Consider the following 27572-nt stretch of genomic DNA (forward strand, 5'->3'; position numbering starts at 1 on the left):
AATTGTCTCCTTGGAAACTTGAACAGTCGTAGACATAGCATACTGTCTACTTCTTTGAGTGCATGACCTAAATTAAATAATGAAAAGGCCCCACAGGCCACAGAAAATTGCGGTCAAATGGCCTTCTTCTTGTCTTTCAGCTCTTTGCTCATACCTCCCACCTCGCAGGTCTGGTTGGCAATCTCTTGTGCCAATAAATTATCAGGGACATATAAGGGTAGGACATGAGGGGAAGCAATGCTTCCAAATACTTCGACATAGGTGAAAAGCTCTTCTCCAAACCATCTTGCGGCAGGGAGAATGCCAACTTCCGCTTCGGGGGAAAATCTTGGAGCATCGCTATTATACAACATTCTGTGCAGTGGTAGCATGACTCCATGACAAATTCTATAAAATACGGAATAAACTTGGAATCCCATAATTCCTTATGATAAATGTGAATGGGCAAGGGATTCTGAGTATTCCACTTCCAACCCATTAAGGAAATTTGGAAACATAACAGATTTCTTCCATAACATAAGCAGCTAAATAGAAAGGAGGATAAATCCTCTGAGTAGTAGTTCTTTTGGACTAGTAGTTCTAAATAGTTGTAGCTAAATTATCAGAAAAAACCTTAGCCCAATCCACAATAGTGGCATAGTGGTTGCGTCTAATAGGGGTAGCCACTCAGATGAAAACTTGTTGACGTCGGGCCTTCCAAATAGTCTACATAGCATAGCAACAGCAAAGCAATATGGGGAAGAGAGGGAACCAATACTATACATATCATGTTTATCCTTTTTTAATGGTTCTTCCCTTGCTGATCAGTCCTTGGTGCATTCCGCCAAATCTTCATTTTTTTTTGGCGAACTTGTCCATGAACTGTTTATTGTAGGTTGCCTACGACTCTGGTAGATGATACATAAGCCTTAAATCTTGTGGAGTGAATGACCCAATGAGTTCCTGGCTCTGAGTCTTAAATTGTCTATCTGTTACATCAACACTGTCTAGTACGCACTTGACCATCACTGTGTATGGAAGAATCTTGGGTCTTGCGGCTATCTAGTGCAAGAATGAACATGCAAGTTCTATGATCGATGCCTCAGACGACCCGCATGAGTCTATTGTTGCTTTAACCTCCATTAATTTGGGATTTTCTTCTTCGAGCAGACTGTACATGCCTTCCTAACTAGTTATGCTGACGTCTCTGTTACAGGTGATGTATGTGTATAAGCGCATCATTTCTTTTTCCTTAGCAATCAGAGCTTTTCCCTTCTTTCCCATTACGCTTTGAACACTGCTGTGTATATTTTTCTGCTTTCTGCTCCTGCAATTTACAAGTAAGGAAAGAGTAATGATAAGAGATAAGGTGACGGGAAATCTCTTAATGCGTAAGTCATATAAAATATACCTCCCTATGTGAAGTGACCTTTCGTTCAGATCTAAATCTTTATCTCATTAATGACCATCAACTAACCCATTAAATCGAAATTAATGCGCATGACTTGGTATCGGATTACGAGATAAAGTTTATCGAATGATGAGCCCTACAGATTTGTGATAAAGTGATTTTGCAATTTTCTTCACAATATTGTAGATCACAATATCATAGATCGCAATATTGCTAATCCGTTGTGTTAACAATCATCTATCACCACATGTTTCTGTGAGATGCGATTTGTGAGATGCCCTATCGCATATCACTGGGTCGAGATATTTTACCTTAAGTGGTACTTGTGGCATATGAAAACTGTGATGTGCGATGGGTCTTTAGGGCGTGCGATCTCGCATCACGATTTCGCAATTTCAGTAGTTTTCTTATATGGTGTCCTTCATTACCTTTTGCGATGCGACGTCTTATTCAGAGAATGATTTTATTCGAACTTATCATAAAACTTAAGTCCTTTTGGGTTTTGTGGGTGTTTTCCTAATTTTATTATAGTATGTTTTATTCAAAGGGGAAATAAATTCTACATTTTTTATTTTTTAGAAGCTTCCCCATTTATTTAGTATTAGTAATAAAACTAAATAAAAGGGGGGTTGTTGCTGGCCACAACAATTGGCGATTCACTTGGAAGAACCAGTTATCTCTGGTTATCTTTTGAATTTTCTAAACTTCCAAAACAAAAGAGTTTTTTGGAAAATCAAACTTTATTATAGAAACATAAAGTGCATCATGCTTTCAGCCGTTAATGATAGTTTGTTTCTCCTATGTTAACTCTGATTATTTAGTTCCCAAAGCTAGACATTGTATTTACATCAGCCACTACTTGGTTTATAAAGATAAAAACAAAGTCTTCTCTTTAGATCAATTTTAAGTATGCTCACTTGTCGTAGGTAGAGCCTCTGCTACTAGCAGGCATTTATAGCCTCGACAGGGTTACCTGTTACCCAAAATGATCAAGTATCCTACTTGGAGAAGTATACAATTTTCAAAGACAAATTCATATCCACACTTATTACTTTTATTTTCTTTAATTCTTAAAGAACAATGTCTTGTTTTGGTAGCCAAATTATGACAGTGCCATTCACTTGATTTATAACTTTGTTGAACAAGTTGGCTTGTGATGAGACCCCTTGTCTTTTGATTGCATCAATATTGAGTCATTGCCCTGTTTTGGTATGCAGTTTTTGGCAATGTCAACAACTTATAATATCTATGATCATGATAAGTCGGCTTGTGATGAGACCTCTTATTCTTTAAGTTTATAGTGTATCACTGGATTATTCCTTGAAGCTCGTAATTCTCTAGGTGGGGAGGGAATCATTGGTTCCTTAAGAATAGCTCTGGACGATAATTATAGAGTTTTTGGAAAGAGCTTTTTTATAGAGAATCTTCGTTTTTGTTATTGATTCTTTTCATTAACTAATATAAAACAAATTCTCACTAATGGTTTCCTTTTATCAAAACTCACAAGGTTGAAAGGAGTAACATTTCTAGGCTTATAGCCTTTGACTGTATCTTTCAATAATAATGGCCAATTTTCCAAATCAGTTCTATTTATACAAGCGAAAAAAACAAAATCTAAAAGAAACACCAATCTTTTTCGTGAATTCCAAACGTAACCATTTACAACTTGTTTTATTATCAAAATAAAGCTATAAACAATAATTTACAAAATAGAAGAGGTCATCTCCTATGGAAAGTATTTTTTGAGGATCTACCCATTAATAGGTAAAGATTATTTTTTCCCTGCTAAATCTCGCACCATGAAAGTGGATGGGCCTATGATTTCCACATTTTGGAATGGGCGAAGCCACATTCGTTGGAATTTTGTATGTTTGCATTTTTGTTCATGAGCCTTATACCATTTTAAAAATAAATCTCCAATTTGAAAGTCCTTTCTAGATACCATGCCTGAATCAAAGGAAGCCTTTACTAATTCTTGATGATGAGTGTGTGTTATTTTAGCCTGTTCTCATTTCTCTTCTAGCTTAAGGATCTGCAGTTGTCTTAGTTGTAAAGATGAAGTTAGTGTTTCGTCAATAAATTGAACTAACGCCAAAGAGGGAATTTCCAGGTGAGTTGGGAGAACCACTTCTTTCCCATGAACTAAATTAAAGGGAGAAGTGCCAATGGAGGCTTTTTTCGTTATTCGGTCTCCCCACAAAGCATACATCAAAGGTTTGTGCCAATTTTTATGATTCTGATCGATGGTTCGCTTAATGATTCTGATTAAGTTTTTATTTGTTGATTCGGCCAACCCGTTCCCTTGTGGGTAATAATTGGCAGAGTATTTAAGCTTAAAACCTCTTTTAAGTGCAAATTCAGTCATAGCATTACCAGAAAAATATGATGCATTATCAAATATTAAAGCTGAGGGTAAACCAAACCTGGTGATTATGAACTGATCTATGAAATCAATGATGTGTTCAGCATTAGCTGTCTTGAGAGGAACTGCTTCTACCCATTTAGTAAAATAATCTTTAGTTGTCAGGATATACCTATGCTGTTTAGAAGAGTGAGGAACAATATCACCTATTATATCCAATCCCCATTGATCAAAGGGTTGATCAATATTGACTGGTTGCAAAGGCAATGATGGTTTCTTTTGTCTTCCAGCAGTAGTTTGACAAACTTGACATTTCCTTACATAGCTATGCACATCTTTGAATAGTGTAGGCAAATAGTATCCTATGCATAAAATTTTATGTGTTGTAGCATCTCCAGCATAATGTCCACCTGTTAGTCCATCATGGAGTTCTTGTAACACCTTTTCAGCTTCAAATTTCTCAATACATCGAAGGAGAATAGAATCATAATTCATCTTAAAAAGTACATCGTTTACAAGTTGATATTGCTTAGCCTTCAATCTTAGGGCTCTTTTCTTTGTATAATCCAGGTTTGAAGGAACGTATCCATTCTTTAGATAAAATATGATATCAGCATATATTAATTCAATATCATTTAGGCTTACCTCATATGTTTGTACTTCTTGATTTGGAGATGGTATTTCATAAATAAGCGATGCTCAAGCCAACATTTTGCAAAAGCCTTGACCTTTTACAATATTTGCTAGCTTAATCTCAGCGTCGTATTCTTGTAAGGTAGTAACCCAATTTGCTCTTTTTTCACCCACGTCTTTCTGTACTAAGAGATTTCTTACTGCTGGAAATGGTACTATGATTTTTATATGGGTTTTAAGATGAAAGGGTCTGAAGTGCTTGATCGCTTTGAAAACAGCATAAGCTTGTTTCTCAATGTCAGAATAATTTAATTCGGCCCCTTGTAGATTTGAACTAAAGAAGGAAATTGGGGCATCCACCTTGTCTTGGTTGGCTTGAGTGAGTATTGCAGCATATGGTTTATCAGAGCAAATGTATATAAAATGAAAGGATCAGAAAAATTTGGAGTCGCTAAGGATGGGGCATTTACAATCGCTTGCTTAATTAGATTGAACGCTTCATATTCCTCTTGGCCCCATTTGAAGAGTGAATTCTTCTTGATCATTTCTTGTAGGGGAGATGCAATCCTTAAGAAGTCTGGAACAAATCTTTTAACAAAATTAATTTGGCAAAGGAAGGATTGCATGGCTTTCTTGTTCTGAGGCAAGGGTATTTCAGAAATATCCTTAATTCTATTGGGATCAACATGGATTCCAGATTTTGATACTATAAATCCAAGAATTTTTCCTTCATTTAATACAAAAAAGGATTTTTTTGGATTAAGTGAAATCCCATACCTTTGGCAACATTGGAAGATCTGCTTCAAGTCTCTAAGGTGATTACCACGTTTTTTAGAATATATAGTTATGTCATCCAAGTAAATCACCACTTTTTTGTTTACTAATCCCTTAAATGCGATGTCCATGGCCCTTTGAAATGTAGTGCCAGCATTGATCACACCAAAAGTCATCTTTTGATATGCGTAAGTACCCCATTTGGTTCTGAATGTGGTCTTCATTTGATCGTCAGGATGGACTAAAACTTGGTTGTAGCTGGAGAAACCATCTAAAACCGACATTAATTCTGATCCTACAATTGCTTGCAATATTTGTTCCATAGGAGGCAAGTGAAAGTTATCCTTTTGGTAGGCTTTGTTAAGATTTTGAAATTCAAATTCTAAGTTCTCCTTTTTTCTTTCTGATGGAAACCAAGTTGGAAACGCATCTAGAATGTCGAACGGGAAAAATAATTTTGGCTTTCAATAATTTGTTGAGTTCAGATTTAATTTGGCTTTCCAGATTAGGATGGATCTTCCTCAGCTTTTGCTGGACAGGTTTTTCATCAGTTATCATTGGGATAGTATGCTGAATGATTGAAGTGTCGTAAGTCTTAAGGTCATTGTAGTTCCAGTCAAAGACATTTTTGTATTATTTCAGGAGACGAACATAGGCTAATTTTTCTTCGGGGGCTAGGCCAAGACCTAGGTTGATATTCTATGGCTTGGTATCCATTCCTAGATTTACTAATTCATAGTTCAAAGTTGAACTCTGAAGTTTTGAATTCGTATATCTCTTAAATCGGTCTTTCAAATCATATAGGTCTTTTGACTTGACTACATATTTTGGTATAGCATTATTAGTGCTTTCTTGTTGTAACTGTTTGTCATGTTAGTCGACATCAATTATCTTATTAGTGTAAGATCCTTCCTATGTCAGGAAACTTACAATATCAGTATCATCATTGAAAATTCTCCAGTTTGTAACATTATCAGGGATCGAGGGCCTAAGGATCAATTTGATTGAGAATCTGTCTGGGCTATAGTCTTTTGAGGGAATGAGCTTGGAAGCTACATTTGCCAGGAGGTCAACACTAGCATTTTGGAGTCTAGGAATCGGTGAAATTTTAAATGCTATAAAATGTTCAATCAAATATTGCACTAAAGATTGATAATTCTTTAAATGACTTGATAGACGATGTATAGTATATCGTACCTATTTAATAACAATCTCAGAGTCTCCGAAGACTTGTAGATACTTGATATCTAATCCGATTGCCTTCCATAATCCTTGGACTAAAGTTTCGTATTCTGCAGTGTTATTGGTGCAATCGAACTCGAGTCTACAAGTTAGCATAGTTTTGTTTCCTTCTGGACTAACTAATACACATCCTGATCCAGCTCCATTGTTAGACTTAGAACCATCAAAAAATAATTTCCAAAATAAAGATTTATTTACAGGACTATCTATAAAATTAACACATTTAGAACTATCTGTTTGAGAAAAGTTTTCTACTTGAGAAAAAACATAATGTTCTAAGTAAGGCAAAGTATGAGCATTAAAAATTCCTAAGAAAGAGTCAATAGAATAGTTGCCAATTATATTGTTGCTGTATGTTATAGGTTCATTTTCTCCTTCCAATTTCGTCACTATATATTTTTGGTGTCTTTCTCGCTCAACCTTCATCTTATTTGGTTTACCATTGTAAGGGAGCCACATATGTGTCTAGTCGATTGCAAAGTATCCATGAAGCTTTTCAGACCAATCCATACTATGAATTAAGCCATAAAATTTGAGAATGTTTGCAACTAGAATATCAATGACTTGACATACCTTTGGATTAAATGACAGCCTTATGGTAACTTGATTTACTTCACCGATTACTTCAACCTGTGATCAGTCCAGCTGAACTACGCATACTACAAATTTTTGAGGTTGGAAGTTTAACTTTGGACATATTTTTTTAGGTAAGATATTAGATGAAGCTCTTGAATCTACCAAAAAATTATGCAAGCTTTTATTGAAAATTTCATAAGTAAGAAGGAATGGGGAAGTATGAGATCTTGACCTACCTCCAATTAAAGTGATATCGTTCGGATCAACTTTATTAGTCATATTAGTTGGAGGTATTCACATCTCATGAGAAGCTTGCGAGATTACAACAGTAGGAAGAGGTGCAACAGGTATTGTGGGTAACTCTTTCAAAAGTAGCTTTTGTTGATGTTTCAATTTGCTCAACTCAAGAAAAGTAATGTTAGCCCTAGTCTTCTTCATGTCTTCAATGATATTATACTCCAACTCATCAGAAACAATTAGTGTTTTAGATGGAATTGGTGAATCAAATTGGACTGGGCTTGTTTGAGTTGCTTTTGGTGATGATTTCTTACCTGTGACTTTATCTTTAGATACCGAGCTTGTGCTCTTCTGTTTAGGACTAGGTTGTGGAGAATCGAGTTCATTTCTACTTCCGGTACTGACTGGTGATGCCTCTTGATCCTCTTCATCTGGGAGGATCGAGTCCCACATTCCCTGTACTTCTATAACTTCATCTTCATCAATAGGTTCCGCATTAGAAACTTCCTCTTCTTCTTCCTCTGATTCTACGTTTGTTATAGCATTGGGAGGCTTTGAATCAGTTGAAGGATTTTTTCTATAACACTTGTAGGGCCTTTCAGAAGAAGTCTCTACTACTTATTTCTTAATGTCAACCATTTCGTTAGACATGGTTTTTAAGACTTTCTGCAATCCTTCTAAATCAAATCGGTCTTTTGATTGCTTTTTCTTAGGATCATCTCTAAAAGTAACCTTCTTAGATTTTTGTTCATCGACAACGTTTTTCTTTTCTAAAGCTAAGATATATTTTTCTACCGCTATTGCTTCCTTCATATTATCAGCCAATGTTATTTTGGCAGCCCTATCAATGAAGATCGCTATGTTTGATGGTAAAGCAGATATGTACCATTCACTTTGAACTTCTTCGCTAGGCTTGGAAGCGGTAGGAATTTTATTCAAAATCTTGTTGAAACGCGAGTTAAAATCTTTGATAGGTTCTCTCGATTCAGTCTTAAGACTCAATAGATCATTGATAAATGTTGTGGTAGATCTATCATCGCCAAACTTAGTCAAGAATTTCTCTTGGAAAATATCCCAACTAGTGATGGATCTTGATGGTAATGAAAAATACCAGGATCCGGCTGCTCCTTGTAAAGAGTAATGGAAGAGCTGGACAACAACATCTTCATTAGTAACTCCATTTAGATTTACAGATATCATAAATTTGTTTATGTGTTCTTCTGCTAGCATGCTTGCTTCAGGATTAAACTTAGGCAACCATTTTTCAGGATGGGCCGGTATTTGACTCAAGAGCGTAGGTATTAAAACTACCCCTAGGTTATTCCATGGGGTTTGGGCCATCGTTGAAGTACTAACAGAGGAAAGCGCAAAAGATGTTCCTTGTGGTTGGGAAGATGAGGATATTACAATTCCAGATGATTGAGAAGCAGATGTTGAAGTTCCAGTAATTTGGTGGACAACAATTTGAAGTGGAGGGGTGGATGGTTGACTTCGTAGTGGAGAAGTCGAGATGGATGATGATGATGAAAGAGTCTCACTATCAGACCCTTTAGGTGACTTCCTTGCTTTTTCCTTTTAGGTAGAGGTAATTCAGTTGACTCGATACCAAACTTTTCACTCTACAATCTGGTAAGAGGATGAGAAGGATTGTATTAAGTCACACTACCTTGAGATATTTCAGATTTTTGGGGTGATATGGAAAATCCTTGAATTTTATGAATCAAAGATTCAGCTTCAGAAGGTTCAATAGTGGATTTCTCTGAAATGTTCAGGTTTGTGGTAGTGGTTGTTGTTTTATCGATTTCTCGCTCAAGATTTAAATATTTGAAGTGGGATGGAGAAGTTGGGGGAGATGTTGAGGGCGATTTACTCTCAGAATGGTATTTAGTTTTGGATTTACTAGCTATTCATAGTTCGGGGCCCTCCTTCTAGTGCCAAATATGTTGAAGCCCCGAAAATTAGGTCTACAATAAAGAGGATACCCACCTAGTCTGGAGCTTGAAAGCAGCTCCTTTTCCATTTGGGATGGTGGGTCTGACTGGGGATAATGGGACCAGATTCCCAATTTGTGTGTGTGTGATGAGAATTGATATTTCCTTTCTAATGATTTCTAAGTAAAATGCTTTTAATCTAAGTCTAACTTAATAACATGCAAATGTATTCAAATGAACAAAAATATCTAATTCTAAAACTAACCCAAGATTTAACTTTTCAGATATGCGATCTAAAATCATTTCTAACAGCAATTGGTAATGAAGATCATTCAATTTCTATAAGAAAAGAGTTTGATAAAAATGAATCATTTCGTATAAAAATTTAGCCGAAACAATTGTGAGAAGCATATCGCATAATAAGCCATTCATACATTAAGCATAAACAGAATAGTCATCACCGTACAAAAGTGCCAAATGATAACTCAAACATTCAAGCCTTCATATATAAATAACTGAACATAAATATCACTTTAACACATAAGCAGAAATCATTAAGAGATAAAAGTAACATTGATAACAAGTTCTACTCATCAACTTTAGCAATATAGATTTATCTCTTCTTAATTCAACATCTACTAAGTGTACAAAACTGCATTTCACTAGCAGATATTAAACACAGATATCAATAAATATCGTTCCATTTATTCATCAAAACCTCCTCGGAGGGTGCAGAAGTGCATGTTCTGAAGAAACGTTTTTGACAAATTTCAGGACCTCTCTCTAAATGCACGAGAGGGGTTAAAATACTACTAACTAAATCCTAAAAATAGTTTATTACAAAAATATAGGAGGAGGATTAAATGACCATCCTCATCTAAGGCAAAAATAAATCAAAACCAAAACTAAAACTGAATCTGGAAATTAAATATCTATGTATCTGTTCTCTGAGGTCACAAGCATTCAACATTGGCTTGAGGAGCATCGGTTGGCTGACCTCCAATTTTATTTGCCCTACGAAAACATAATCGATAAGTGTTGGCGCTATCTTCTCGGTAGAGTTCGTGAGGCATTTGAGAGTCATGGATTGACTGTGTGGTTTAACCAAGTACTACCAGTAAGAATCCCAATTCAACTTGGTTAACTTCTTGATGGACTCTGCTCTTTCTTCAGCCTTTGGTCTCTAGCTTCTCTGTAGATGTTGTGCCTTTGGGAGAAATCCCAGAGTGGTCTCTGATATGAGGTTTGCTCTGTGTAGGTTTTCATTGACACAGTCAATGACATTGTTTGCCATTGTGGCTGCTTCTTCTATTGCCTATTCTGCCTTCCTAATCTATGCATCCCACTTTGTGGGATTCATTGATTCTGAGCGCACCTGCTTTCCTTCCTTCTTCTAATTCCTACCAAGCCAAATAATCAGAAATTATTTTATCAATTAAATAATAATCATGTCGCAAATCCACGACTTGATTGGTAATTTTGTCACTCATCTCACAATAGGAGCTCCATTGTGATATTCTTTGGCATAATGTTTCTTGCTATTGCAAGAGTTAGTCATTTAAGGGAAGGGCTTCTGTGACAAACTCTGTAAGCTTGGGATCATCTCTATGCATCTCTAGCATAACCTAGAACTGATTTTATTTTTCAGCCAAATTGTTCTGGTATCCCAACTGCATCTGTTGAAAATCTTGTTGTAACATTTCTAACTTTTCCTCTGCGTCGTGCTTGGGACTGGCTTGCTGTAGCTATTGTTGCAAAACTTGTATTTGTTCTTCTCTATCCTTCAGTAATTGTTGTACCTCGAACACTTTGTCAATGGTGGCAGAAGCATAGGCTCCTCTGATCTGAGATAACTTAGTGAGATTTTCAGTAGGGTCAGTGGTAAGGTCTCGCCAAAGGATGTCTAACTGCCCCGCCTCAGGTGAGAGCATGCTTTCCAATTTTCTTTTCTTTCTTTTCCTTCTTACCACTGCCTTATGCTTCAGACTATAAAATACATCTAGAGGAGGAATCTCCTCTACTTTGAGCATGATTTCAAAAGATGGGGTAATCGGAATATGCTCCATTTCTAGAGCATTGCTGATTGTTCCAATGACCATATCATTCACTGTCTGCACTGAATTCTCAGGTTTATTTGTGTTCTGCTCCTCAGTATTAATCAATTCATTGAATGTTTCCCACTCTGTATCCAACTCAGTTCTCACTGGATTTGGTGGCTGGATGATGAGAGGGGAACCTTTACCTATGTTGTAGTTAAGACCCGTTGCTCTAGGTGTTCTTTAGATTGGGTAGTATCTTTTACTGACCCTTTTCTTTTATTATGGTCACTCTAAGACCTTTTAGAGCATTCTGGTGATTCTTTCCCAGACTTAGATCTGGACTTGTCTGTGCCTGAACTTCCACTTAAACTGATACTAGGAGTGGGTTCCCTTATTGGTTCCAAGCGTAACTTATCCAAGGGGATGTTAGCTAATCTCCTTTCTTTGTACAATTTGAATTCTTGGAATTCTGCTGGGGGAAATCTAATTTGGGCCGAGTGAAAAACTTCTTTCAGTGTGCTTTTCTATTGAAAGGTGTAATCAAAAAGATCATCTTCTTTGGAAAATACTTTTATCTTGACAACAGTAGTGAAATTATTAATGACGTCACAGGGGTCGAATTGTCTCCCTGGAAACTTGAACTTTCATAGACATAGCATATTGCCTACTTCTTTGAAGGCATGACCTAAATCAAACAGTGAAAAGGCCCCACAGGCCACAAGAAATTGTGGCCAAATGGCCTTCTTCTTGTCTTTCAGCTCTTTGCTCATACCTCCCACCCCGTAGGTCTGGTAGGCACTCTCTCACACCAATAACTTATCAAGGACATATAAGGGTAGGACATGAGGGGACGAAATGCTTCCAAATACTTTGACATAGGTGAAAATCTCTTCTCCAAACCATCTTGCGACAGGGAGAATGTCAACTTTTGCTTCGAGGGAAAATCTTGGATCATCCCTATTATACAACATTCTGTGCAGAGGTAGCATGACTCCATGACAAATTCTATAAAAACACGGAATAAACTTGGAATCCCATAATTCCTTATGATAAATATGAATGAGAAAGGGATTCTAATTAGTCCACTTCCAACCCATTAAAGGAAATCTGGAAACATAACAGATTGCATCCATAACATAAGCAGCTAAATAGAAAGGAGGATAAATCCTCTGAGTAGTAGTTCTTTTGGACCGGTAGTTCCAAATAGCTGTAGCTAAATTATTAGACAATATCCTAGCACAATCCACAATAGTGGCATTAGTGGCTGCATCTAATAGGGGTAGCCACTCAGATGAAAACTTGTTGACGTCGGGCCTTCAAAATATTCTACAGAGCATAACAGCAACAAAGCAATATGGGGAAGAGAGGGAACCAATACTTTACATACCATGTTTCCCTTGTTTTCTTTGGCAAACTTCTCCATGAACTATTTATTGTACGTTTCCTAGGCTCTGGTAGATGATACGTAAGCCTTAAACCTTGTGGAGTGAATGACCCAATTATTTCTTGGCTCTGAGTCTTAAATTGTCTGTCTATTACATCAGCATTGTCCAGTACCCACTTGACCATGTCTGTGTATGAAAGAATCTTGGGTCTTGCGGCTATCCAGTGCAAGAATGAACATGCAAGTTCTGTGATCGACGCCTCAAATGACCCGTTTGAGTCTGTTATTTCTTTAACATCCATTACTCTGGGATTCTCTTCTTCGAGCAGACTATACATGCCTTCCCAAGTAGTTATGCCGGTGTCTCTATTACAGGTGGTGTCTGTGTATAACGACATCATTTCTTTGTCCTCAGCAATCAGAGCTTTTCCCTTCTTTCCCATTACACTCTAAAAACTATTGCATATATTTTTCTGCTTTACGCTCCTGCAATTTACAAGTATGGAAAGAGTAATGATAAGAGATAATGTGACGGGAAAGCTCTTAATGCTAAAATCATATAAAATATACCACCCTACGTGAAATGACCTTTCGATCAAATCTAAATCTTTATCTCATTAATGACCATCAAACCCATTAAATTGACATTAATGTGCATGACTTGGTATCAAATTATGAGATAAACTTTATCAAACAATGAGCCCTACAGATCTGCGATAAAGTGATTTTGCAATTTGCTTCGCAATATCGTAGATCACAATATCACCAATCCATTGTGTTAACAATCATCTATCACCACATGTTTTTGTGAGATTCGATTGTGAGATGCTCTATCGCATATCGCTGGGTTGAGATATTTTACCTTAAGTGATACTTGCAACATATGAAAACTGCGACGCGTGATGGGTCTTTAAGGCATGCGATCTTGCATCACGATTTTGCAATTTCAGTAGTTTACTTATATGGTGTCCTTCATTACCTTTTATGATGCGATGTCTTATTGAGAAAACAATTTTATTCAAACTTACCATAAAACTTAAGTCCTTTTGGGATTTGTAGGTGTTTTCCTAAGTTTATGATAGTATGTTTTATTCAAAGGGGAATATAAATTCTACATCTTTTATTTTTTAGAAGGGTCCCCATTTATTTAGTATTAGTAATAAAACTAAATAAAAGGGTGGTTGTTGTTGGCCACAACACACCATCAACATTTTTGGTGCTAGAAGGAGGGCCAAATGAGAAGGTATGTCCTCTCATCCTATTTTGAACCTTTGCATATATAACATGGAGTCTTGCACTCTCCTCCCTCAATGATGTTTTTCTCATGCCGATTCTGTTACCATCATCAAGGGGTTTTTTGATCCCTTGTCCACTTACATGTATGATGGTGAAGGTAAAGTCGGATGGCCTGAGTTCTTAAATGACTTTCTTTCCAAGCTTCATGAGGAAGATGGATGTTCTGATGAATAGGCCAACTTGTTACTTGCAGACACACATCGCGAATCTCCACATCGATGGTTGTTCAGCCTATCAACTCACATTGTGCACTCACTTGAGCACTTATGTGATCTCATTGAAGAAACTTTCTATCATTTTGATCATGAACATCTTGACCAAAAACTATTACAACAATGGAAGGCTCTGCATGAATCACCTATGGATTTTTCGCAGCGGTTCTCTGATTTTTAGTTTCAAGCTTCGAAGAGCCAGATGAAGTTTCTTTATATTTGAGACGGATTCTAGTATTTCCTTAAGAAATCTACTCGTCCCAACAAGAAGTTTGAAATCAATCCTTGCTCAGTATTCTTTAGTGAATGAGTTGTGCAATCACAGATAGATGTGGTCACTATCACGAGTGATTATTTATCGTCCCCTCATCAAACAACTCTACCATTATGGAGTGATGTAAGAGATCATGCTCACACACCTGTTCAACTCTCACATCCTCCCAACATCACTTCACTTAATTTTCATGCAGATTTGGTTCTGTGTCCATCGATTTGTCATATGCATTTTGTTCTACAACCTCCGTCTTCGTACTCGTTTGTTCCTCTGGATGATACTGTATTGTTTTCTTCCATTCTGTACTTTACACTTGTTATGAATGAGGAGAAAGCCACTGACAGAGTTGGTGTTGCACAACGAACATGCATTATCATTCATGAATAGTATGAATGGGAGATTAAGCATCAACAATCAACAAAGGGTGACTCCCTTTCATCTGAGACCCCTCCATTCTTTCCTGACATCTTTAGTGAACATGCCATCCATGATTTCACATGTGTATCTTCATCTACAGGTGCACCCATTGTTGATCACTCGCAGGACACACTGAATGTTAATCCATCATCTAACAATGGATAGGATAAGTTATTCATTGAAAATACACTTGATCTTTCATCTTCCTTTTCCAGAAATACAAAGGATGAATTTGTTCGCTTTTCATCTAGCCCTCTGTTTAATTCATCAGATCATGAGGATGTCGATGAAACGATTGATTTTTGTGATTGTGGCTATTGTGATCCATTTATTTCCATATTCGATCATGATCATGATTCTATCACAATTGATTTTTTAAAGCCACCGATTTATGATGATCTATCTAACGATGAATTTCAAACACCCAAGACTGTTGACGCACTTTATCCTAAGCTAATGTTTATGTTACGCCGTTGCTCTCCTGAGGTTGGTTTTACTCCCAATCAGGAAATTTTTCAATCACCCGAGGCTCCTCATCACTCATATGTATGAACTGAAGATCAATATCACACACAAATCATGATTCCTCCACTCGAACTACATGATCCCATCACTCATGCATTAGAGGAATCTTACATTGCAATCACACATGCATGACGCAAGTTGTCATTGTTTCTTCTGTTTTCTTGTATGTCACAGTCAAGAGGATGTGTATGCTTCAAAGCTACTCGTAGTGTCACACAACACCATGATAAGTCCACAGATAGCTTGTCATGTACATACATTCACTTATGTCTTGTGGACATGTTTAAACATGGAGTTTGTTTGTCTTGATTGTTGTATCCTTCTTGCTTGCTGGTTCGCACAACTGGGTTGCTTACAAACCAAGCCTTCAACAACATGGGTCAACCAATGCATTGGTGACTACATTGGAAATATCACTTCACATTATTAGGCCCATACACTATTATCTTAGGAATAGGAGTAGTGTTTTCTTTCATCGTATTTGCTTGTATGTTTCTTTACTTACTTTCTTGGTTTGATTGTTTTTTTTTTACGTTGCTTTCACATTTGCTTATGCTTCTTCTTTTCTTTTTTGTTTGTTTGCTTGTTTTGTTTGTAGGCTAGTTTTTCATGAGACCAAGTCTCACTCTTGAAACAAGCTGGATAAAGTAAAAGAGGCCTTGTACAACCATCACTACTTGGTTATCTATCATCCTGCCTCTATATGAAGAACTTGTTACTTTTAGTCCATGATACGCCGATGGAAAATTTGTACTGTTTGAATTGAACCTTGGTGAAAAGACAATGCTTGGGTGCTAACTAGTGTCATCTACTCTAGTCAGTTGTTTTTGGGTTAACCCTTATTAGCTTAGTAAAGTAGAGTAAGGTGAGGGGGAAAACATTAACATGCACGTGAGAGGTATATAATAAACTGCTTCTCTGAAGAAAAAAACTCTTCTGCTCTAAATAAGTCAGGATCCCTCTTCCACGTTTGAAATGAATAAGTGATATATAAAGTTACGAAAAAATAAAAAATAAAATGAAAAATGAATAAGGTGAAAGAAGAGAGAGGCTTCCTGCATAGAGAGATGATGCAAGTAACTCCTCCGGGGTATTGACAAGGCTCGTTGGCAATGGATTGACGTGTGTTCCTGCGTGACTCTATTGGGTACTGTCCAGCCCTGCTGGTAGCAGAGCAACACTAGAAATGAAATTAAGTCTCTGACGGCTATACTGCTTATGCACTAATATACACCTCAAACCCAATCAAAACAACTTTGTGTCCTTGGCTTGGAGTGTGTCTCAATTGACCAAGGGCTTGGTAGATGCTACATCTTACAATCAAGCTAGTGTGGAAACCAAGACAATCTGAGAACTGAATAATACTTCTAGAGGTGTTACACTTGCTTTTAACGAACAAGGTCCATTCAGAGAGCTTGAGTTGTACTAGTGTGTCACCAAGTATCTTAGTGGATACAAACACCCTCCAAAATGTTTCCCTAGCTTCGTTTTGGAGCCTACTGTTGATGCCTCGAAAATCACTGCAACAACATTGGCGATAACCACCCGGTCCGGACCTTAGTACAGCTCCTTTTCCGTTTGGAATAGTGGCTCCGACTGGGGATAATGGGACCAGTTTCCCAAAAGTGGATAAACGGGATGAATGGATGATTTATTAACTAAGCTAATAATGGGCGAATAACTAAATCTATTAACAAGAATACAAGAACTATGACCTATCCCGGGAACCTATTGAGCTTAAAAGTGTAGCGCTTGATGGTCTGTGTCTATAGACAGGCATATAGATGACTCCATCTAACAGACATGGATATTATTTCATTCAAGATTACTGTGCCTAAATAGTTAAGCAAAGCGATTAAAGCGATATTACTACACTCATCATTTATATCATCGACACATACATGATTAAAAGAAAAGCATACCATAAAACATCCAATAGTGGAAGGAATATAGAGCTGATGTTAAAGCACATGCATATAATCAATAATAGCAAGGATAATCAAATAACAATTCACATGAAAGGAATGAATTCAGACATAGATAAAAATACCATATGAGCTGCTTTGACACTCCCAATATCAATCGCTACTTGTAATTCTTCCTTCAACGCAGAAACATTTTTCATACAAAGACAATAGTGCACAATTGCATAAAAAGCTTCCTTATAGAATTAAGAACAACTCGTCCAGTTTCATAAAAGAATATGACTGAAGCACAAAAGTGTAACTTCAGCCTTTAAGTAAGGTACAAAACTTTACGACCCTTTCCAAAACAATGAAAGGGTCTATAAATACTTAATTAATCTACCTATCTATAAAATAGAAATCCTACTTAATTGGTATCAATAAATTTTGATCCTATTTTCCTCAGCGATCTGGCAATCGGCAGCATGATTCATCAAGTAGGCTGCTTGCCTTTAAATCTGAGCTGACTTATCGCAAGCATTGGCTCTACTTCAGGTGGTTTGTTGAGGCGCGAGCTGAGCTGGGCGGCATAGGTGGCATCCTGAATATCGGGAATAATATACCCGATTGCATCTGTTAGGCACTTGAGGGCGACTCTCTGTGTGTGCAGCTTTACCAGGAAGAACCAATATGTGTCCCAAGTTAAACTGTTAATCCCAGCGATTAACCTCCCCTTTTCTTCCAGATTTGGATAACATGATTGCTCCAACGTTTTCATTGTTGTCAACTTTCCTTGTGTGCATTTGGAAATCATGTTTGATAAGTAGAGAGTGTTATTGACCAATTCAACTAAATTGCTAGAAGTTGATTTACATCTTGAAACCGCCCTCTCTGCTTTCATTAACTGGGACTGCCATTCAGTGAAGAGTGTATCTTTGTGTGATTCTAAGATCCTGGGTAAATTGGTCGCTTGTCCTTGGTCAGAATCTTGCCAGTCAAGAAATGCTGCTATCGTTTCTTCAGCTTGATCCAATTCAGTCCTGGCCTTGTCTACTTGCTTACTTATAGATGCCGTTAATTCACATAGTGGCTCTGCCTGGGCTATTTGTTGACACAGAAGCTTAATTTGGGATATTAATGCAGTATTTATTTGTAATGCTTCTGCTCTAAATTCAGCCACTTGTGGAACGCCCTTTGTTTTCTCGAGCTGTGATGATAATTGAGCAAATTTCTCATCTTTTTTTTTCATCATTTGCTCGTTTGCTGCCTTCAATTGTGCCAATGCCTATGATAATTCTTTCTGTTTCTGGATTGCGCTTTGGTCAATCCTTTGTTTTTCTGCCTGCAATTGTTGTGTTAGTTGACTGTTCACTTGCTGTTGTGTCAACAATTGCTGCTCTGCCTGCTCCGCTTTCTGCTTTGCTTCAGTTAACTGTGCCTGTAATGAGAAAATCTCCTGATCCTTTGTTTTCAGTAAAAGGCTTACCTCCGATGCCTTGTCTATTGTCGCTACCGAATAAGCTCCTGCATACTGTGACAGTTTTGTCAGGTCATCGGAGGGGTCAAATTCCTCCTTCCAAACTACATTGCCCGTAACAGTTTGTTCTGGGAAAAGGGAAGGTTGATCAGTCCTTCTTCTTTTCCTTTGTCGTTTAACCACCGCTTTATGCCTTGGGCTGTAGAAAACATCCAGGGGAGGAATATCTTCTACCTGCAGAATGATTTGGTCGGAGGGGTCCTTTGGTATTACCTCTACCTCTTTAGAAATGGATGGGCCGCTGGTTCCACTTAGAACCTGTGGTGAAGTGATATCCTGTGTATCCGTTACCTTTGAAGTGTATGTGTCCTTTGAACATTCCAAACCACTGATAATGGAATCAAATTGCTTCCATTCCTGGAGCAATTTAGGGTCAATATGAGTATCTATATTGACATCAATGGTGGTTTGTTTTTCCTTTTCAGCTTGGGTCTCCTTCCGCACTTTTTCCTGCTCTCTCTTCTGCCTTTCCTCTTGTTCTTTCCTCTGCTTTTCGTCTTGTTCTTTCCTCTGCTTTTCCTCTCTCTCTCTTCTCTGCTTTTCCTCTTGTTCTTTTCTCCGATTTTCCTCCTGTGGCTTCTCTTGTTCTTTCGTTATAACTGGAGGTTCCTTTGACTGTTGCCGATCAGGCTCGCTTGACGATGTCACTGGGGTTGTTGCTAATAAATCTAGAGGCAGAGTTTGCAACCTCTGTTCTCTAAGTTTGTTAAATTCAGTGAACCCTTCATCATTATATTTCACTTTGGCGAATGATTTAACCTGATTTATTGTCTCAGCTGAAGAGAACAGGTCGTCAAACATATCTTCTTTATGATCAAATTTTGTCAATTTGGCCTGTTCTAGTGCAGTATAGGCAACTTTGTTTGGATCAAACTGCCTATTTGGGAGAGTCGCCAGAGTTAATGATTTAATCTTCATGGCTTCCTTTTCTGCATGTTTGAGATCATGCAGAGTATAGACACCACATCTCAAGGGAAAAGAGGGCCAGCCCTGCTTCTTATTCTTCTTGAGAGTCTGTGTAACACTCTCAGCCATAATCTGGTAAGAGATTTCTCTTGCCAACAGTTTATCTGGTATGTATAAAGGGAGAACATGAGGATCGGCTTGGCTACCGAAAACTCTTACATAAGTGAAGTTCTCCTCCCCGAACCATCTTCCTATTGAGGTTAAGTTAATTCCGGATTGATAAGAAATCTTGGGAGCAGGTTTATCAAAAATAGAAAAATGAACAGGTAACATAAAACCATTGCAGACTTGGTACAAATGGTGCTTATAAGAGGACTTCCATAATTTTTGATCGTATATGTGAATAGGCATGGGGTCTTGTGGCTTCCACCTCCAGCCGAGCACAGGAAATTCAGAATTAAAACACAAGGTATCTAAGATATAGGCACTGTAATAGAATGGGGGAATTATGCTTTCAAAAACGTGGGTGTTACTCCTAAATTCAAGAAGAGCTGAGGCTAGTTTATCTGAGAGAATAGTGGCCCAATCCATAATTACACTGTTGCATGTTGCTTCCATTAGGGGAAGCATTTCTATGGTAAAATTAGCAGAGTCATGCAATCCCCACAATCTACACATCATTATTCGAGCATAGCAATAAGGAGAGGCCAGGGAATCAACTGAGTACTTACCAGAAGACTCATGTTTGTGCTTTGCCGGATTTTGTCTCCAATCCCGGATGGGTTCGGATTCAACTTCATTTTCATTTGCGAATTTCTCCAGGAACACCTTATTATATATCTTCTCTGGCTCAGGCAAATGATACATTTGCCTTAGATCATCCGCCCTCAATGACCTGAAAATTCTCCCATCTCTGGTGTTGAAGGTTCTATCCAGGATTGGGATTTCTTCAATTGTCCACTGCACTACATCAGCATATGGGAGAATTTGTTCCCTAGCTGCTATCCGGTGAAGGAAAGAGTCAGCCAAATCCTTAAGAGTACCCTCGGATTTCCGAGTTAAATCCACAGTGGCTTGTACTGTTGTTGCTTCTAGTTCTTCGGCTTCAATCAGGTTGTAGGTGCCTTGCCAAGTAGTTCTGATGAGACCCAAACATGTAGTATCAGATATCAATCCCTTCTTTTTGTCAGCGACAGCTTGTCCTGCAGCTGGCGCAGCGGAAGCGCCTGTGGTCTTCTTGGATTTCTTCCCCATTTTGCCTGAGCTTTCTCCTTTGGATGAATTCTGCACAGAGGCGAAAATACACGTAACACAGAGAGATGACAATGAAAATCCAATATGGGAAAGATATATCGATCAAAGCGTGCTAAGAGATTAACTCTAAAAAATGGCCGCGGATACGATCCATGGGAAGATCTTACAATTACATTAAATGGTCGCTTACAACCTGCCAATCCTTAAATGCCCATTATACCATTAACTGGCTGAATGATTCCTTTAAGCGTGCTTAGAGATGTTTTGGCGGTTGTGCGCAGGTGAATCATTGTTCGACAGATCAAGCTTTAAATATGAATTGATCAATATATCCCTCCACTTTAACGGCTTTTTTTTGAAATCCGCGCTATATCATAATCGGGCGTCGGGAACACTTAAACCTTATGTTGACAATTTTGAAACCCCGATCGCCGATAGCGATATCGCATCGCATCGGGAGAATTGGTATTATATAAACATATGGATAGCATACCACCGATCGCCGATAGCGAAATCGCATCGCATCGGGGTGAATGGGCATTACAATGTGCATAGATAGTGTATCGCCGATTGCCGATTGCGATATCGCATCGCATCGGGGGTATGATCTGGGGGCGCTCTTTAAAATGTGCATAGACTATTGCCGATTGCCGATTGCGATATCGCATCGCATCGGGGTGAAAGGCTTGGGGTGCTTTAAGACTGCGTATAGAGTATCGCTGATAGTCGATAGCGATATCACATTGGCGGAAGCCAATATGTCACTTATTTGTGTTCTCTATGTCATTGCGATATGCGATCTTGCGATCGCTTTGTCGCAATGATAAAAGATTGTTTTATTTGATCGAAATGGGTTTTTCAAAAGGTTTTTATATAATGTTTTCATTTGGTTATCGGACCTTTTTGACCAATACAATATTGATACCAATTAACTTATAAAGGGACCCATTTCATATGATAATTTTGTAAATAGAGATGATATGAAATGGGGGGGGTTTGTTGTAGAGCACAACAATTGGCGATTCGCTGGAAGAACCAGTTATCTCTGAAAAGCATAGAAATACTTAAACTTTTTCAAAATAGAGTTCTAATCAAAGGGGAAAATTCTAATATAATTAGGTATATATGCATTCCAAGTAAAATGAATCTATTTTTGCTAATTTCCTCTCTTTTTTAATAAAATAGATACATTCTAAGTTTTAAAAAGGCCTCTATTGGTTTATAATGATAAAACAGAAAACTTTTCCAAATCAGCTTTATAGTGAACTCTTCTGTCATAGGTAGAGCCTCTGCTGCCAGCAAACATTTATAGTTTCGACAGGGATACCTTTTAACCATGCTATTGTCCATTGTTCCATCCAATTAAGAGTGTGATTAACAGAATGAATTCAAAACATGTTTTCATATTTTGTATTTCATTTCCTTTTTCTGTTATTGATAAGATAAAAAAGCCATTGTCCTGGTTTGGTGGCCAGCTATTGACAATGCCATTCACTGGTAGTAAATTTAACCGAACAAGCTGGCTCGTGATGAGACCCCTTGTCTTATAATTCTAAGCCATTACCATGTTTTGGTATGCAGTATTGGTAATGTCGGTTAAACTATTTCCCTATGAACATGGTAAGCAGGCTTGTAATAAGACCTCTTATCTTTAATATCAGATATTTTAGAATTACACTCTGAGTAATCATAAACTTTAGTGAATGGGATGAACAATCTTCTCCTTAAGAGTAAATGGATGACAGGGTAAGAGTTGAAGATGCTGAAATTGGATTAGCTTCTATCTTGATATTGATGACCTTTTGAGACCAATTTGAAAACAGAAAATGATTTACAATACTTTTAAACTTTGAGAGGAGTTCACAAAACTTGAAATGTGGTTTCAGAATACAATGATACCTAATTTCCTAGAAATTATCTCTTTTGGTCGTGAGCTCAATTTATTTAAAAGCAAATATCCATACTACTTCTGTGGGACAACTTTTCAAACGCAGCAAAAGGTCAATGGAAGATACCTTACAACTTTATTTCCTAAAGATTCTACAAACTAAAAAGCTCTATTAAACTAAAAAAAGGAGAAGGGGTTACCTTCTCAATTAAAGAATTTTTTCAAGATAAGGCCATTAACAGGGAGAGAATCTCTCAAACCTGATAAATCTTGCAATATAAAGGTCGAATGGCCTATCTTTTCACAGATCTGAAATGGTCCAAGCCACATCTTCTGGAACTTGGTGTGTTTACCCTTGTCCTCATGGGCTTTGTCCCATTTCAGAACTAAATCACCGACTTGGAATTGCTTTGAACCGGATGAGACTGAATCAAAAGATGCTTTGATGATTTGCTAATGTTTGGCATGAGTAACCCTGGCTTTTTCTCTTTCTTCTTCTAATTTTAGAATTTGATCATATCTAAGCTGAATAGAAGAAGAAGGAGTTTCCTCAATGAACTGTACTAGGGCTAAAGAAGGAAGAACAAGATTTGTGGGTAGTACTGCTTCTTTTCCATACACAAGATTGAACGGAGAAGATCCTATAGAAGCTTTCTGTGTTATCCTATCAGCCCATAATGCAAACATTAAGGATTTGTGCCAGTTTTTATGATTCTGTTCAATAGTTCGCTTAATGATTTTGATCAGATTTTTATTAGTAGACTCTGCTAAACCATTACCCTGGGGATAGTAATTAGCAGAATATTTTAATTTAAATCCTCTTTTAATAGCGAAATCAAACATAGCATTGCCTGATAAATAGGTTGCATTATCAAAAACAAGAGCATTTGGGACACCAAACCTGGTAATGATGAATTGGTCTATGAATTCAATGATTGCTTCAGAATTTGCTGCCTTCAAAGGAATTGCCTCAACCCACTAAGTAAAATAATTGGTAGCAGTAAGGATATACTTATGCTGTTTGGAAGAAGGTGGAGTAATCTCCCCAATGATGTCCAATCCCCATTGCTCAAATGGTTGTTCAATGTTGACTGGTTGCAGAGGGAAAGCTGGTTTTCGTTGTCTTCCACTAGAAGTTTGACAATTGCGGCATTTCCTTACATACTCGTGGGCATCTCTAAACAGAGTTGGCCAATAGTATCCAGCATGAATAATTTTGTGAGCTATTGTGTCAGCTCCAAAATGTCCTCCTGCTGGTCCATCATGTAACTCCTGCAAAACCTTTTGTGCTTCAGGTTTCTCAAGGCATCTTAATAAGATTGAATCATAATTCTGTCTAAAAAGCACATCATCAATAATTGTGAAATTTTTCGCTTTTAACCTTATGGCCCTTCTGTTTTTGTAAGACAGGTTAGGAGGTGCATATCCATTTTTCAAATAAAAGATTAAATCTACATATTGTGACTCAGAATCAGTAATACTTATCTGATGATTTCTTCAGTTGGTTCTGTATCACCTGATTCTGGGATGTTGGATGCTCCTGCCAATAACCTGCAAAAACCTTGGCCCCTAACAATCTTTGCTGGCCTAATTTCTAAGTCGTATTCTTGAAGCGTTGTGACCCAATTTGCCCTTTTTTCACCCAGTTCTTTTTGGATTAATAGTTGCCTAACTGCAGGGAAAGGAACTATAACTTTTGTGTGGGTTTTCAAAAGGAAGGGTCTATAATGTTTGACTGCTTTAAATACAGCAAAGGCTTGTTTTTCTACCTCGGAGTAATTCAATTCAGCACCCTGAAGATTTGAGCTAAAAAATGAAATGGGTGCTTCCAGATTGTGATCATTTAGTTGCGTGAGTACTGCAGCATAAGATAAGTTGGATGCGATGGTATACAATGTAAAATGATTAGAAAAATTTGGAGTATTTAAGGCTGGGGCATTGATTATTGATTGCTTGATTAGATCAAATGCTTGTTTTTCCGTTGATCCCCACTTAAAGACTGAATTCTTCTTGATCATAGTTTGAAGTGGCAAAATAATCTAAGAAAAGTCTGGAACAAATCTTTTAACAAAATTGATTTGGCCTAAAAATGACTGCATCGATTTCTTATTGTGCGGGAAAGAGATTTCAGAGATTTCTTTGATCCGATCAGGATCAATATAAATGCCATCTTTAGACACAATAAAGCCTAAGAGCTTTCCTTGGTCAAGAGCGAAGAAAGATTTTTTAGGGTTAAGAGAAATACCATATCTTTTGCAGTGTTGAAAGATTTGACTTAAGTCATGCAAATGATTAGCTCTCTCTTTAGAGAATACAGTAATATCATCTAGATAGACGACCACTGTTCTATTAATTAACCCTTTAAAAGCTGTATCCATAGCTCTTTGTAATGTTGCTCCTGCGTTTATAAGTCCGAAAGGCATTTTCTGATATGCATATGTTCCCCATTTTGTTCTGAATGTGGTTTTAAGCTGGTCATCAGGATGAACTAGGACTTGGTTATATCCTGAGAAACCATCTAGAAAGGACATTAATTCAGAGCCTGCTACTGATTGAAGTATTTGCTCCATAGTAGGTAATGGGAAATTGTCTTTCAAGCTTGCTTTGTTCAAATTTCTGAAATCAATACAAATCCGAATGTCGCCATTTTTCTTTCTGACTGGCACCATATTAGAGACCCAGTTTGAGTGTCGGACAGGAAAAATAATCTTGGCTTTCAAGAGTTTGTTAAGTTCCGATTTTATCTGGCTCTCTAAGTTTGGATGTATTTTTCTTAACTTCTGTTGAATCGGTTTCTGATTGGGAAGCATTGGAATGGTATGTTGGATAATGGATGTATCATATGTCTTCAAATCATCGTATTTCCAAGCAAAAACCTATTTATTTTTCCTTAACAGTCTAATGAATGCCTCCTTCTCTTCCAAGGAAAGTCCTAGTACTAAGTTAATGTTTTGAGGAGTTTGCTCGGTGCCAAGATTTATCAATTCAAACCTAAGGGTAGAACTTCGGAGCTTTGCATTAGTTACAGTTTTAAACCTGTCTTTGATATCATAAAGATCCTCAAGCTTCACCACTGGCTTAGGGATTGAATTTTCCTGAGGCGTTTCTTTCATTTGTAGATCATGGTCATTTTTCTCAATAATTTGATCATCATAGGACTTTTCAAAAGTTAGAAATTGTAAAATATCCTCATCATGGTTGAATACTCTCCAATTAGTGACATTGTCAGGAATTAAGGGCCTAAAAAGCAATTCTACGGAAAATCTATCTGGGCTGTAGTCTTTAGAAGGTAGGAGCTTGGAAGCTACATTAGCTAGGAGATCGGCTGCCGAGTTTTGAGACCTAGGGATGGAGGAAATGTTGAATGCGGAAAAGTGCAAGGTAAGTTCTTGTACTAGCGATTGATAATGCTTGAGGTGATTTGAAAGACAATGGATTGCATTCCTCACCTGTTTAACAATAATTTCAGAATCGCCGAATACTTTTAGATATTGCACTTTAAGGCCGATTGCTTTATATAGTCCCTGGACTAAGGCTTCATATTCAGCTGTATTGTTAGTGCATTCAAATTCTAGCCTACAGGACAGCATTGTCTTTTCTCCTTGTGGACTAACCAAAATACATCCTGCTCCTGAGCCCTCACTAGACTTGGACCCATCGAAATATAAAGACCAAAATAAAGAAGTATTAACAATTGTATTTACAATTTTCTCAGTATCATTGAAACATCTTGATCGATCTGTTTGTGAAAAATTTTCAATCTGAGATGAAAAATGATTGACTGAGAAAGGGGATGACTGGGCAGTAAAGTTACCAAAGAATGACTCAGATGAATAATTTCCCAAAATGTTGTTATTAAATGCTACAGGTTGGTTTTCTTGTTCAAATTCAGTAACTGTATGGGTCATATGTTTCTCTCGATCAATCCTTATTTGATTTGGCTTACCCTTATAGGGAAGCCACATATGTGACCAATCAGTAGAAATATACCCATGTAATTTTTCAGACCAATCCCTACTCAAAATTAAACTGTAAAATTCAGGTATATCGGCTATTAGAATATCAATCCTTTGTACTACTCTGGGATCAGCAGACAACCTGATAGTTACGGAATTAATTTCTCCCACAACCTGCACTTTGGTCCTGTCCAACTGTACAATATGGATAGCAGACTTCTGGGGTTCAATGTTCAGTTTAGAACAAACTGAAGCTGGCATTATGTTAGAAGATGCCCCAGAGTCAATCAAACAGTTGTGCAGGTTTCTGTTATAGATCTCATAGGTTAGAAGGAAGGGTGGAGTATGAGAACTTGATCTATCTCCAATCAGAACTGAATCGGTAGCTTCAACCATACCGGGGGGAGGTTGGCCTGAATCATTAGCAGCTTTAGCACTGGGAAGAGGTGTAGAAGGAACAGCATTCAATTCTTTAAGAAGTAATTTCTGCTGATGCTTTAATTTACTAAGTTCAAACATCGTAATGTTTGCTTTAGTTTTCTTCATGTCATCAACAATGTTATACTCCATTGAATCGGATACCACTAATGTTTTAGATGTTGAAGGAGTATTAGAGGTTGAAGGCTGGTTTTGGGGAACTGCTACAGGTGATTTCTTTGCAGGTATTTTTTCTTTGGTTGTAGCGGCACCTGCACTCCTTTTCTTTGACGTTACCTGAAGAGGTTCAGAAGTACTTTTGCTCCTAGTAGTGACCGGGAATGCTTCTTCTTCATTATCGGTATCGGAGTTTGGGAGTATAAAATCCCACATTCCATGACATTCTACTACTTCTTCT

The sequence above is a fragment of the Pinus tabuliformis genome, chromosome 2_2, assembly GCF_031772625.1.
Source record: "Pinus tabuliformis cultivar Carrire ecotype Pingquan chromosome 2_2, CPIR1, whole genome shotgun sequence".
NCBI classification, from domain to species: Eukaryota; Viridiplantae; Streptophyta; class Pinopsida; order Pinales; family Pinaceae; genus Pinus; species Pinus tabuliformis.